Source organism: Cryptomeria japonica, chromosome 7, assembly GCF_030272615.1.
Source record: "Cryptomeria japonica chromosome 7, Sugi_1.0, whole genome shotgun sequence".
Classification (NCBI taxonomy): domain Eukaryota; kingdom Viridiplantae; phylum Streptophyta; class Pinopsida; order Cupressales; family Cupressaceae; genus Cryptomeria; species Cryptomeria japonica.
In genome coordinates this window covers 576,598,717-576,614,444 of record NC_081411.1, presented here as the reverse complement: position 1 = coordinate 576,614,444, position 15,728 = coordinate 576,598,717, and positions in this window count along the sequence as shown.

The following is a 15,728-nucleotide window of genomic DNA, read 5'->3' as shown; positions in this document are numbered from 1 at the left end:
CTCAACAACAATATTAATTGATTAAATCATCTCCATAATGTGTCATGGTGATCTAGAATAGATAATGCTTGTTGGTCCAAAAATTAGACCCATTTGCCGGTAAACAACAAATATGTCAACTCGATTAGACCAATAACCAAATCATCAAAAACAAGTGTCCAAACCATGTCTTCGACATAACCAAGTGATCTCCAGATGATAACAAGTCATCCTCAGTGTCGGTGAACCAGATACCAGTGACTGTGCATAATTCACCGAGTCTTGCCGATGAACATAACCAAAGATCTCCAAAAGGATAAGAGTTGATAAGTGTTGACATCAATGACAAAACCAATGCAACATATTCATAATACCAACAAATGCATCAACAAGTTTGTTAGATTTCCCACTTTTATGCTTCAATACAAAGGTGTAACTCTGCAAAAATTCTACCCATCTCATATGTCTCTGATTCAACCTACTCTGACTGTTCAAATACTACAAAGCTTGATGATTAGTATATAACACAAAATACTTAGGCAACAAGTAATGTCTCCACTTCTTCAATGCTTGAACTATGGCACAAAATTCTTGATCATACACTGAATATCTTCTTCGGGCATCATTCTATTTATCACTGAAATAAGCTACTGTTCTCCCTTCCTGACTCAAGGCTTCTCCTATTGTTGTTCCACTTGAAATAATTGGTTCAAATCCGGTAAAGCTAACATGGGTTGCTCAGTCACTTTCTGCTTCAGCAATTCAAAACTTTTGTTTGCTCTAGTGGTCCACTTGAATTCCTTCCTATCTCCCCTCATTGTCTCAGTCATAGGGTTACAAACAAAACTGAATTTTCTAATAAACTTCTGGTAGAAACTAGCTAATCCATGAAATGATCTTACCTGTCCAATTATTTCTGGTGTAGGCCATTCAACAATTTCTTTTACTTTCTCAAGGTGCATCTTCAAACAATTTTCAGATATCACAAATCCCAAATAGACTAACTCTTCCTTTATGAAAGTATACTTCTTAATATTTATCAACAATTTTTCTTCTCTCAACCTCTACAAAACTTGTCTTAAATGCAACAAATGCTCCTCTTTTGTCTTACTAAAAATCAGAATGTCATCCAGATATACAATAACAAACTTAACTAAGAATTTCTTCAATACATCATTCATCAACATCATGAAATTACTTGGTGCCTTAGTCAATCCAAAAGGAATCACCAACCACTCATACAATCCTTCATTTTTCTTGAATGTTGTCTCCCACTCATCTCCTTCTCTGATCCTAATATGATGATATCCACTCTTCAAGTCTATCTTTGTGAAGTATTTAGCTCCACTCAAACAGTCCATTATGGCATCAATCCTAGGCAAAGGAAACTGGTATTTAACTGTGATCTTGTTTATTTCTCTAGAATCGGTACACATCCTCCATTCTCCATTCTTCTTAGGTTCTAATACTATTGGTACTACACAAGGACTCAAACTTTCTCTAATAAAACCTTTCTTCAACAACTCCTACACTTATCTATTCAACTCTTCCTTCTCTGTTGGTGTCGTCTTGTGTGCAGCTTTGTTAGGCAAACTAGCTCCGGGAATCAAGGCCATGCAATGACTGATACTTCTCACATGCGATAATCCATCAAACATTATCTGAAATGATGTCTTCATACTCTGTCAGCAACTCTTTTATCTCTTCCGGTTCTTCTTCTTCATGCTTTGGATTCTCAGTCTTCTTAGGAACTAAGGCTAAACACACATTCTCATGTCTCATTCCATCCAGGAATTTCCTTCCATCCACCAAATAGATTCTAGCATTAGTACAGACTTCACTCTTCAAAGGCTCCTCCAAGGGCAACAAGGTTTGCTTTATCCCATTGGGCACAATAGTATATGTATTCTTCCTCCCATCATGTATTGCCTGTCTATCAAACTGCCAAGGTCTACCCAACAAAAGTTGACAAATATCCATAGGCATAATATCACACAAGACTTATGTTAATCCTATGAGGATCTGGTTAATACTGAGAGGGGGGGTGAATCATTATTAACACAATTAATAACTTCAAATCAAAATACCATTTACAAAAGATCTGAAATCATTTATTATATGAATCTATCCCTTTAGCAGATCTCATTCACTTGATACCCACTTATGCAATCTTATTAATCAGAATATACACCAATTAGATATCTGATCAACACATACTCATACTAACTTATTATCATATCAGAATACTTCATCTCTTAATTCCTTAACATTACTGGTAATCATTTACAAATCTCTGATAAACAAAAGTAAACTTATCATAACTGGTAATCAGAAATAATGCATGAAAACATAAATACTATGAAAAGACATTCCACACATTAACACCAAGATTTTTGACATGGAAACCCAAATGAGAAAAACCACAGTGGGGATTGGAACCCACAATAATTTGTACTCTTTCAAAGTACACCTTGTTATGAGCTTAGCCCGGTTAGGAGCTTACAATATGCCTAGTTAGGAGCAGACAATGTTAGGAGTCACCCGGTTAAGGGATTTGCCTATCACTCCAGCTAGGAGCTTAATGATCTATTAGGATCAACCTGGTTAGAGGATTTAAACACTCTTTTGTGAGATGCCCTTTTAGGGGACTTATATGGAAAAGTCATGTTAGGACAGACCTGGTTAAGGGATTTATGTTGTTGCAACTGTTAGGGAAGAACAATGAAAAATGATCTATTACTTGGCACTTTCAACTTGCTAAATCAGATCCAGTTATGCTTCACAGTCTGCAACACTCAGGAAGATCTCTATCTTCTCTAGTATGGCTTAACTCATTCTTCTAATGCCACCGACACATGAAACATCAGTTGTGTCACCCTAAATAGCCATAACAACTAAGTCAGCAATAAAACCTAATTACATCTGGAATTTACAATATAAAACATATCAGATCAATATCTAGATCATTACAACAATTTACAATGCAATATCAACCAATGATTATTCATAACCCATCTTAAAAATATGATTTGTACAGAAGTCAAACCCTTAGAACATTCCGCTAAGCACTTTGCACATTCCCGAGAAATTCTACCATCTTCTATGCTAAAACACAATTCAAATTATTCATGCGGGTTGTGTCATGTTATCTCCTTCATGTAGATTTGCCACCAATCACTGTCATATCAAAAATCATTACCATTTGAGTGAATTCATCATCAGACCTAAAACCCTAGCACAACTCCATCAGAAATTCAAAACATGCCTTTCGTTAATCAACATAGGATGCGGTTCCAGACACATACACAAATCCATCATAAAAGCTTATGTCTCAAACCACAAGTCTCTAACCATCACTAATTTAACGATTCCATCAAAATCTTTTCTTTTACCGGTTGAAGTCCTAATTCTCAGTGCTGCTGGTAAACCCTATCATACTTAAAAATTCTAAATCTGGTAGACCAAATTACTTATCCAACAAGTCAGACACCAAAGTTCATCTCTAACCATCATCAAACATCAATTGACATAGGTTTCCATCAATTACAACACAAATAATTGATCATATCATCATCAATCTTCTACCAATATAGTCATCAACTCATCTACATCAGTTATGCCAATCATGCCAACAATCTCCCCCTTTGGCATTGATGGCAACACCAATCAGTTATACAATCAGTATACAATCATATATGTCAATCATTTGCATCTTAGAACTTTAACTATTGGTCTCTGCATCTGTCGATCTTCATCGTCTTTTCTTCTCCTCAAGCCTGATCATCAGATTTCTTTTTCTTCTCCCCCTTTAACAGCAATGCCAAAGTTAAAAATGCATCACTTGACTTCAATCTGATCAAAACTATAAATCATATCATACTACATTAGAGCCACTCCCCCTATGAAGTAGCTCACATCTTCATTAATCCTTAGTGAAGAATAAACATGAAATACATAGGGATGCAACTCTAGAATCTTAGTTCTTTTGGTGTAGGGGTCTAACCCCTAATTTACTTATGAGAAACTCAAAAGTAGTCTTTGTCAATGGTTTAGTAAAGATATCAGCTAACTGATCTTTACTCTTCACATACTCTATCTTTACCTGATTCTCCTAAACTCTTTCCCTTAATAAATGATACTTCAACTCTATATGCTTGGTTCTTGCATGAAGTATAGGATTCTTGGAAATATTTATTGCACTTGTCTTGTCACAATATATAGTCAATGGTTCAAACATATCTATCTTGAATCCTTCTAGCGCATGTCTCATCCATATGGCCCGCGTGCAATTCATGGATGCATCAACATACTCAGCTTCAGTTGTAGATTGAGAAACACAAGTTTGTTTCTTGCTTGTCCATGCTACAATTCTTCCTCCAAGTAAAAAAGCTCCACCAGCTGTGCTTTTCCTATCATCCACATTGCCTACCCAATCTGCATCAATAAAAACATCTAAAGTGAAATTTCTTTTGCAAGGATACCATAATCCATAGTCTAATGTTCCTTTAAGATATCGGAAAATCCTCTTAAGAGCCACCATGTGACTTTCTTTGGGCACTTTTTGGAATCTTGCAACTAACCCAACAACATGAGAAATGTTCAGTCTACTATGTACAACATAGTGTAGTTTACAAATCATAGACCTGTATTCTTTTTCACTAACATCAGGTGAATCATCTTGCTTTGTGAACTTGCAGCCTATTACCATCGGTGTACCTACCAGTTTATAGTCTTTCATGCCAAAAGTCTTCAACACCTCTTTAATATACTTGCTTTGATAGATAAAAATACCACCATCCAGTTGTTGGATCTATAATCCAATAAAGAACTTTATTTCATCGATTAGAGATATCTCAAATTCCTTTTTCATCTCATTAGCAAAGTCCATACTCATATTATCATCTCCACCAAAAATTATGTCATCTACAAATACTTTAGCTATTAGAATCTTGTATCCATCAGTTTTTAGATAAATATTACTGTCCTCACTGGTACACTGGAATCCGATCTTGATCAAATGTGCATGTAATCTCTCATACCATGCTCTCGATGCTTAATTTAGACCATACAAAGCTTTATGAAATTTACATACCATGTCCTTATAATCGGTCAAGGAAAAACCATCTAGTTGTTCAATGTATACTTCCTCTTCAAGAATTCCATTCAAAAAGGCTGACTTGACATCCATTTGGTAGACTTTGAATCCCTTAAATGCAACAAATGCTAGTAGCATCATTACTCCTTCCAATATTGCAATCGATGCAAAAGTTTCACCATAGTCTTCACCTTCTTCCTATGCATATCCTTTGCAGACTAACCTTGCCTTATTTCTTACCACTTTCCATCTTCATTTAACTTATTCCTAAAGACCCATTTAGTTCCAATCACATTCTTGTCCTCCGGTCTAGGAACAAGTGACCATGTCTGATTTTTCTCTATTTGACCTAATTTCGCATTCATTGCTTTCACCCAGTCATCATCTTTGAGTGATTTCTTAACTGTCTTCGGTTCCATTGTAGAGATCAAACAAGAATTTTCTCTAATATTCCTCTTGGTCTACACACTTGCATTCTTATCACAAATTATCTATTCTTGAGAGTGATTTAATCTCACATATCTAGGTATACTTTGTGTTGGTTCTGCATTTTCTTCATCTGATTTACTAGTCAATTCACTACTTTCTTCTTCACTTTCCTCGCTTACTGGTTGAGCACCTATTACTACATTTTTTGGTTGATCATTATTCTATGCTTCTGGTTCAAAGATCACTAGTCTTTCTTCATTGTCATCTTCTTCAAGTTCAGACTTACTTGATCCTTCAGATTTATTTGATAAATCATCCACCTTCACATTAACACTTTCAACTATTTTCTTAGTTATATTATTAGAGCATTTATATTTTTTCCTTTTAGAAGAATAACCAAGAAATATTCCTTCATCAGATTTTGCATCAAACTTTTTAGTGTAGTTATCTTTTTTAATAAAACATCGACTTCCAAATATTTTGAAATAACTAACACAAGGAGTTTTACCATATCATAGCTCATAAGGTGTCTTATTGTTGTCTTTCTTTACAAGTATCTAGTTTAATATGTAGACTGCAGTACTTACCGCTTCTCTCCAAAACATCTTAGGCATATTACTTTGTAATAACATTGTTCTAGTAGCATCAACAATTTTTATGTTCATCCTTTCTGCTACACCATTTTGATGTGGTGTCCTTGGAGCAGACATCTATCTTTTGATACCCCATACATCACAATACTTGACAAACTCATCAGATGTGAATTCTCCTCCTTGATCAGATCTTAAACATTTCAAGTTTTTACCGGTCTCTGTTAGGTCCCGGAGACAACTGAGAGGTGGGGGTGAATCAGTTGTCAAATAATTTCAAACCAAAAACAACTTAACCAACATTAATGCTTAATACCGGTAAACCAAACTTTATGCCGGTAGACAGCTTATCAATTAATTACAAGACCGGTAAATATTAATGCATGAAACAGAAAGACAATAACATCCACAACACATAACACCAATATTTGTACGTGGAAACCCTGTAAGGAGAAAAACCATGATGGGAAACCTTACCCACAATCAGATTATACTACTGCAGATAGTATGTGTATACAAATGGGGTCTGCACATGTAGAAAGGCCAAGTGCCTAGAGCTCACTACTCAAACACAAATAGGAGTCACACTGACTACAATTGGATGGTTAAATCCAATAAGAATGTACTGCTCAAAATAGCATCTTCATATGCTAGATTTAGTATTGGTGTAGTTCTGATTGTCTTTACAAATAACTTGCTTCACCTTCAAATGATGTCTGCGTGTATAGCTCTGCTTATTCTCGCATATACCTTCTTACAATTCCTTATCCCAATCGCATATCGATCTTACAGATAAGATCTTACATATATACCATAACCTAAGACCAATTTTAGTAGGTCGGCTCTAAAAGATATTACAATAAAACAATTACAAGTAAATCAATAGCCAATGCAATATCCGATTCAACATGTTGGCTTAATACATTTACAATAACAACAAAATCATCTCCAAAGCATGTGGTGCTGATCTAGAATAGATAAGCCTGTCGGTGCATAACCTGGACCTATTTGCCAGTAACAACAAATATGCAAATATGAATATGCCAATGAACAAATCTCCAAGACAAAGTATCCAAATGATGTCTTTGACATAACCAGGTTTTTTCCATATCATTCCAAATGTCGGTGAACATTATATCCTATCAGTGTACCAGATACCAGTGACTGTGCGTAAGTCACTTGCTTGCCGGTGAATATTGTTGATCCTCCAAAGTGCCAGAGTTGATAAGTGTTGATAGGTGTTGACATCAATGACAAAACCATACCAAAATACCAACAATCTCCCCCTTTGGCATTGATGGCAATACAAGATGGAAAAACCATCAAAGTGCCAAAACAAAAATGCTAAATACCAATAAACCAATAATCTTCCATAACTCAAAATTCAAAATCAATCTCTCCAAAGTAACAATCTCTCCCCCTGAGAATAACATGTGTTTTCCTTGTGTTTTTCCAATAGTGTTTTTCCATATCAATCTCTCCCCCTTTGACATCAAATGCCAAAGCCAATACAAAATCCAGGTTCAAATACAAAATACCAACCAATTTAGTATGCCAACTACTCCCCCTGAGATGTAGCTCTCCTCATCAAAGCCAGAGTAAAAGATTTCTCTGTTAGTTCTGTCAGTTGATGACAAACATCATCTATCTAAGTCTCTACTGGTGGGGGTATGACCCCAAGCTAATCTCTAAGATATTTAAAAGTCTCTTTAGGCAGAGGTTTAGTGAAAATATCTGCAATCTGCTCTTTAGTATTCACATAAACCAGTTTTACTTCTTTTGCATCAACATTCTCTTTCAGAAAATTCAATTTGATAGAAACATGTTTAGTTTTAGAATGTAGTACCGGATTCTTAGATATATCAATTGTTGCACTGTTGTCACAATATATAGTTATAGGTTCCTTTCATTTTACCTTTATGTCCTTCAACATTTGCGTAAGCCATAATACTTGTGTACAGTTAGTTGTTGCTGCAACATATTCTGATTCTACTGTTGATAAAGATGTACAACTTTGTTTCTTACTCAACCAAGAAATTAATCTACTCCCAAGAAAAAATGCTTCGCTGGTGGTGCTTTTTCTATCATCCACATCTCCTGCCCAATTTGCATCTATGTATGCACATAATTCAAAGTTTTCATCTCTAGGATACCATAAGCAAAGATTTGTAGTACCTTGTAAGTACCAGAAAATCCTTTTTACTGTCGATTCATGATTTTCTCTAGGATTACTTTGAAATCTTGAAACAATACATACTGCATTCATAATATCAGGTCTTGTTTGTGTCAACTATAGTAGGCCTCCTATCATAGACTTGTACCTAGTTGGATTAATAGGTGTAGATTCATCCCTTAGTGATAATTTGTCATTTGTAGTCATAGGTGTGCTTACCGGTTTAGAGTTCTCCATCCCAAATTTCTTTAGTAACTCTTTCAAGTATTTGGATTGGCTTAAGAATATACCTTTATTAGTCTGTGAAATCTACAACCCTAAAAAGAATTTTATCTCTCCAATCATAGACATTTCAAATTCTTGTTTCATTTCAATAGAAAAGTCTTTACATAATCCATCTTCTCCTCCAAAGATTATATCATCAACAAAAAATTATAAAACCAAGATGTCATCATTAGTTACTTTTTAGTATAAGTTGTTGTCAGCATTACCTTTAGAAAATCCAATCTTCAAAAGATATTTATCCAATCTAGCATACCAAGCTCTTGGAGCTTGCTTCAACCCATACAAAGCTTTTCTTAACCTACAAACCATATCTTTGTTATCTGTCAAATAAAATCCATCAGGTTGCTCAATGTAAACTTCTTCTTCAAGATCTCCATTCAAAACTGCACATTTAATATCCATTGGATATACTTTGTAGTTCTTGTGTGCTGCAAAAGCTAAGAATAATCTGGCTGCCTCAATTCTAGCTACAGGTGCAAATGTTTAATTATAATCAATTCCTTCTTTCTGAGAATATCCCTTACACACTAGTCTTGCTTTATTTCTATTTACCTTACCATCTTCATTAAGTTTGTTTCTAAATACCCATTTTGTTCCAATCACATTTTTGTCTTAGGTCAGGGAACTAATGCCCATGTGTTATCTTTCTCAATTTGTTATAGTTCCTCTTCCATAGCTTTAATCCAGTGTTTATCTTTACATGCCTCATTAATTGATGATGGTTCAATTTGAGAAATAAGATATACCTCTTCATTTTCTAGTCTTCCTCTTGTCATAATTCCTTGATACTTGTTCCCAATTATTTGATTTTCAGAGTGATTCAGTCTTACATACCGAAGTGTCTTTGTTTGCTGTTGTTCCTCAGTTACAATGGAATTTTTAGATGATACCGGTGTAACTAGATCTTCATTCTATACTGGTGGATTCAATGTAGGTTCATTTGTCAGTATCTCTATTGCCAGTTCAGAGTCTATATACCTTGAAGTTCCTCTAAACTGTTCATCAATCTTCACATTTGTACTCTCAACAATTTTCTCCAATCTCTTGTTAAAACATCTATAAGCCTTGCTCTTAGATGAATAACCAATAAATATTCCTTCATCACTTCTAGGATCAAATTTTCCAATATACTCATCTCTTCTAATATAGCATTGACTACCAAATATTCTGAAATATTTAAGAGTAGGAGTAATACCAAACCATATTAGTTCATGAGGGGTCATACCAGTTTCTCCTTTGATGTGAACTTTATTGAATGTATAGACCGCTGTGCTTACTGCCTCTCTCCAATATACATGTGATAGATTTGCTTCAGATAACATACTTCTAGCTGCATCTAAGATAGTTTTGTTTTTCCTTTCTACAACTCCATTCTGCTGTGGTGTCCGGGGTGTTGATAATTGTCTTCTAATTCCATTCACTTCATAGAATGTATTAAATTCCTTAGATGTGAATTCTCTTCCTTGATCTGATCTCAAACATTTGATTTTCTTACCAGTTTCATTCTCTACCATTACTTTGAATAGTTTGAACTTCCCAAGTGCTTCCGATTTTTCTCTGAGAAAAGTAACCCAACACATTCTAGAATAGTCATCAATGATTAGCATGAAATATCTATCACCTTGTAAGCTTTTAGTTCTAGTTGGACCACATAAATTAGTGTGAATTAGGTCAAGAGCATTATTTGATTTTTCTAGAATACTTTTAAAAGATGCTCTAACTTGTTTTCCAGGTTGACATTCCTTACATATCAGATCGTGAGGTCTTACAATCTTAGGTAAATCTCTAACTGCCTTAGTAGTACTGATTTTTACCATGCAATCAAAATTTACATGACAGAGTCTCTTATGAAATAGCCAACTTTCATCAATGTGTGCAATCAAGCATGTCTTTTCACTATTATTCAAATGAAAGATGTTACCTCTAGTTTGATTACTGGTTGCAATTTCCAAACTAGTTTTGTTCATGATTTTGTATTTACCATTCTTGAATTGTAACATAAATTATTTTTCAACTAATTGACCAACACTCAAAAGATTATGCTTTAAACCTTCTACATAGTAAACATTGTCAGTATTATGCTTACCATCAAGAGATATAGTACCTTCTCCTTTGATCAAACAAGCTTTATCATCTCCAAATCTTACTAAGCTTCCATTATATTCCTGAAAGTTCAAGAATTTACCTTTATCACCATTCATGTGATGCGAACATCTTGAATCAATGATCCATTCATCCTTAACTTCAACTATAGTTGCCAAGGCCTATTCTACCGGTTGAATAGTAGGTGTTGGTTGATCTTCTATTATAGCAACAAAAACCCATCCATTGTCTATCGGATCTTCATTGGAATCATCAGTGACTCCTTCATCAGCAAGATAACAAGATTTATCTTTATTATTCTTAAATCTATATCTCTGATATTCAGGGTTAGGCTTGTATGTTCTTCTAGCTTCTTCTCTTACTCTAGCATGTCTATCAAGGCATCTTGAAGCCATATGACCAATCTTGTTATAGTTAAAACATTTAAAGGGTGTTTTACCTTCATACTTACTTCCAACTGGACCTTTAGGGATTTTCCTTGCAAATAGTGCTTCAAGTTATTCAAGTTCTTCATTTTCTCTCCTGTTTTCCTCAAGTTCTCTTGCATAAAATGCTTTCCAATCAGATTTGTCAAAAGATGGTGCAAATGATGTTGATGCCTTAAAAGCTAAATCTGTCTTTATAGTAGCAACAAGACCAAATTCCTCAATTTCAAAAGCTGAAAGTTTTCCAATCAATGTATCCCTAGTTACTAATGTATTAGGCATTGTTCTCAACTCATTTATAGCAGTAACTTTCATTTTATATGCCGATGGAAATCCTCTTAAATTTTTTGAAACAATTTCATCTTCACTTAAGGTTCCTCCACAACATTTAATACCCAAAACAATTTTATTTACTCTTTCCATAAAAGCAGAAATCCTTTCATCTTCTTCCATTTTGATATTTTCATACCTGACCCGGAAAATTTCAAGTTTTGCAATTTTAACTATGGAATCTCCTTCATTCAATGTTTCCAAATGATCCCAAATAGCTTTAGCAGTAGACCTATCCGATAATCCCATGATTTGTTGATTTGTTAATGCGCTCAAAAGTGCTTCACTTGCTTTGCAATCATTTTCTTCATCTTTTCCCAAGGTAGGTGGATTAGGCTGACTGGTTGTAGGAGTTGTATAGCCATCCTTTATAACATCCTAGATGTCCTTTCCAATGCAATTTAGATGTGTCTACATTTTGATCTTCCATATTCCATAGTTGGTTCCAACAAGTTTAGGACTGTCCTTCCTGAAATAGTTAGTAGACATTGGATCTCCTCAAGCTGTTAAAATTCTGCAAAAAGAGGACTAAGCTCCGATACCAATTGTTAGGTCCCAGAGACAATTGAGAGGGGGGGGGGGTGAATCAGTTGTCAAATAATTTCAAACCAAAAACAACTTAACCAACCTTAATGCTTAATACCGGTAAACCAAACTTTATGCCAGTAGACAGTTTATCATTTAATTATAGTATCGGTAAAGATTAATGCATGAAACAAAAAGACAATAACATCCACAACACATAACACCAATATTTGTACGTGGAAACCCTGTAAGGGGAAAAACCATGGTGGGAAACCTTACCCACAATCAGATGATACTACTGCAGATAGTATGTGTATACAAATGGGGTCTGCACATGCAGAAAGGCCAAGCACCTAGAGCTCACTGCTCAAACACAAATAGGAGTCACATTGACTACAATTGGATGGTTAAATCCAATAAGAATGTACTGCTCAAAATAGTATCTTCATATGTTGGATCTTGTACCGGTGTAGTTTTGATTGTCTTGACAAATACCTTGCTTCACCTTCAAATGATGTCTGCATGTATAGCTCTGCTTATTCTCTCATATACCTTCTTAAAATTCCTTATCCCAATCGCATATCGATCTTACAAATAAGATCTTACATATATACCATAACCTAAGACCAATTTTAGTACGTTAGCTCTAAAAGATATTACAATAAAACAATTACAAGTAAATCAATAGCCGATGCAATATCCGATTCAACATGTTGTCTTAATGCATTTACAATAACAACAAAATCATCTCCAAAGCGTGTCGTGTTGATCTGGAATAGATAAACCTGTCGATGCATAACCTGGACCTATTTGCCGGTAACAACAAATATGCAAATATGAATATGCCAATGAACAAATATCCAAGACAAAGTATCTAAATGATGTCTTCAACATAACCAAGTGTTTTCCATATCATTCCAAGTGCCGATGAACATTATATCCTATCGGTGTACCAGATACCGGTGACTATGCGTAAGTCACTTGCTTGGTGGTGAACATTGCTGATCCTCCAAAGTGCCAGAGTTGATAAGTGTTGATAGGTGTTGACATAAATGACAAAACCATACCAAAATACCAATAGTCTCATTCTCAACTAGAGCTTTAAATGCTTTAAATTTACTAAAGGCTTCAAATTTCTCCTTTAGGAATGTAACCCACATCATCTTAAAATAGTCATCGGTAAAAAGCATGAAATATCTATCACCAAAATAGCTTTTTGTTCTCATAGGACCATAGAGATCAGTATGAACCAAATCCAAAAAATTTCAGATGTACACTTCTATCTCTTAAATGAAATAGAGGTCATCTTACCAGTTTGACAGTCTTTACATATCACATTATCTGGTTTAACAATTTGTGGTAATCCTCTCATAACACTAGACTTGCTTACCTTCACCAAGTTATCAAAATTCATATGAAAAAATCTCTTGTGCCACAACCAGCTATCTTCCATCTTTGCAACTAGACAACTATTGATATTAACATTTAAATGAAATAAGTTACCTCTTGTTTGTTTTTTGGTAGCAATCAGTTCACCATTTCCTCCAAGAATTTTGCAGATTCCACCCTTAAAATCAAGCAAATAACCTTTTGTTATTCTCAAATTTTGATTTCCCTTCTATCCTTCTAGTAAAATCAAGTAACTCTATTTGCATATGAAGAGATCAAATAAATAGAACTTGAAAATAACATATAACAAGATTTCAAAACCTTCTACACTTTGAACTTATCCAATGTTCAGGTGGGTATACCTTCTGTGAATATTTTCACACTTTAAGATTAAGATCCACAGTAAACCAGTGTCAGAAAACCCATGGATTTCACCACCTCAATGAAACTAAAACATTAAAAAGAAAACTTGTGTCCATTTTCAGTATTTATCTTCAAGAAAGGTAAAAAGAATCCCACAATTGAATACTAGTGCCTTATTCGGGCTACAGGGTCACCCAAATCAAGTTAGAACTCAAAAATTGAATAATCCCGTACATTTCACCACCTTGGCCTTAGCTAACCCCATACATGCCTCACATATACATGAGTTTTCTCCTCTAAAAACTAAAACTATTTATCAAATTCAAAGTAAGCAAACAATTGATTTATTGATAGAGATATTTCAAGCATATTTAATTCCTCTCCCTTGAAAAGAAAAGATAGAAACATATCTGTATGACTGCCTTGCAATCCATGTTCACTCAAATAACCCTAGATTATTCAAATGAAACCAGTAAATTGACAAATGCACACCAGAAGACAATATAGATTTAGGCCTGAAAAGTGTTGATCTGCATCTTTATATTCATTTTTGAAAATTAATCTTACATGATTCAAAGTATTCTCTGTGATAGCTAGAAAAACCCAGATATATTTATGCAGAGTTTCTTTACAAAATTTCTTGTGATCCTTTTTCATTAGTCCTCATATCCATTTATAACATTATGGATGCATACAAGCTTTGAACATTCCTAGGAAAATTTGTTACAAACCGCAATCTTCTCCAAAAAAATAGTTACAAGTCCTTTTCAATATCAACGGCCTTTTTAGCTTGTTGTCCCACTGCAACATCTTCTAACTGTTTTGGAATTTCTTTTTGTTGTCTAGCATATTTGTCCTTCCATTCCTGGAACATGTCATCATTTGGCCAATAAAAGCTAACAATCTTCTTCTTCATTCCTTCTAGCCTTTTCCAAGTGACCCTTAACTGCCCAATCTCTGTTTCTATGAAACCATAATGTGACTTTACCTTTTCAATCTCCTCAATTGTCTTGAGAAATAAGGACATGTTATCAGTATTGATGATTTCATTTACACTTTGGGACAAGTTGTGGTCCAACTCTTCCAGCCATGTCTTCTCCTCTTTTAACTGATTCGGACCAACAAAACCCTCAGGAAACAACTCATACTTGTGATTAGAATATTCTTTCCTATATAATTGGGCTTTTCTGTTCACACCTGCTCTTTCTTTTGAGAGTATATTCATTTCTTTTATAAATTCACAAGTGGATCTAAGACTGTCATTTGCCTCTGCATCTACATGAGATGAACACATAAGCTCTAACTCCTTTCCCCTAGGCATCCACTTATTCAGAATCGGTTCTAAAGTGGTCTCATCTTCTCTTAATTCAGTCAAAATATTTAGAATCCTCTTCATAGAAATATGTATGACAGAGGCCCTAACTGAATCAACAAATTTCAAAATTGTAGCCTTTACCTTTTCCTCATATTTACTTGCAAACAGGGCTTGAGCCTATTTCAACTTTTCCAACTCATGTTGAATAGTTTCAGCTGGTTGGAAACCAGAAGGCATAGGAGAAGGGGGATATTCTATGATAGGACTTGTAGGTGGAGGTCTTGCTGGAGAAGAAGCTATCATTAGAGTAGAAGACTCACCTTGATGGTGTTGTCCTACCATCTGACTCTGAAGTCTAGCAATGATGCTATCTCGATTAGCTATTCCTTCTTTGGCCTCATTATAAGCCTTCAAGATTGTTGCCAATTCTTAAATGAGGGTTTTTTGGTACCAATTCTTTATCTTTGGTTGTAGTACTGGTAGACATGGTTAGTTGTTCCAGGAAGTCATCACATATGTTCCTATCTCGGTAATTTACTTTCCCTGTGAAATCCCTTCTTGGCGCCATCCCATTAATATAATTATACCAATTAAGAGTTAACAAAAAACTCTAATGAAGCAATTCACATAGTAACGTCAATTTTCAGACTGCAATTAGCAAGAAAAAACACAAAAACCTGTTACTCGCCTGAAGAAAATCGCTCTGCATCAGCTACTCTGCAACAAA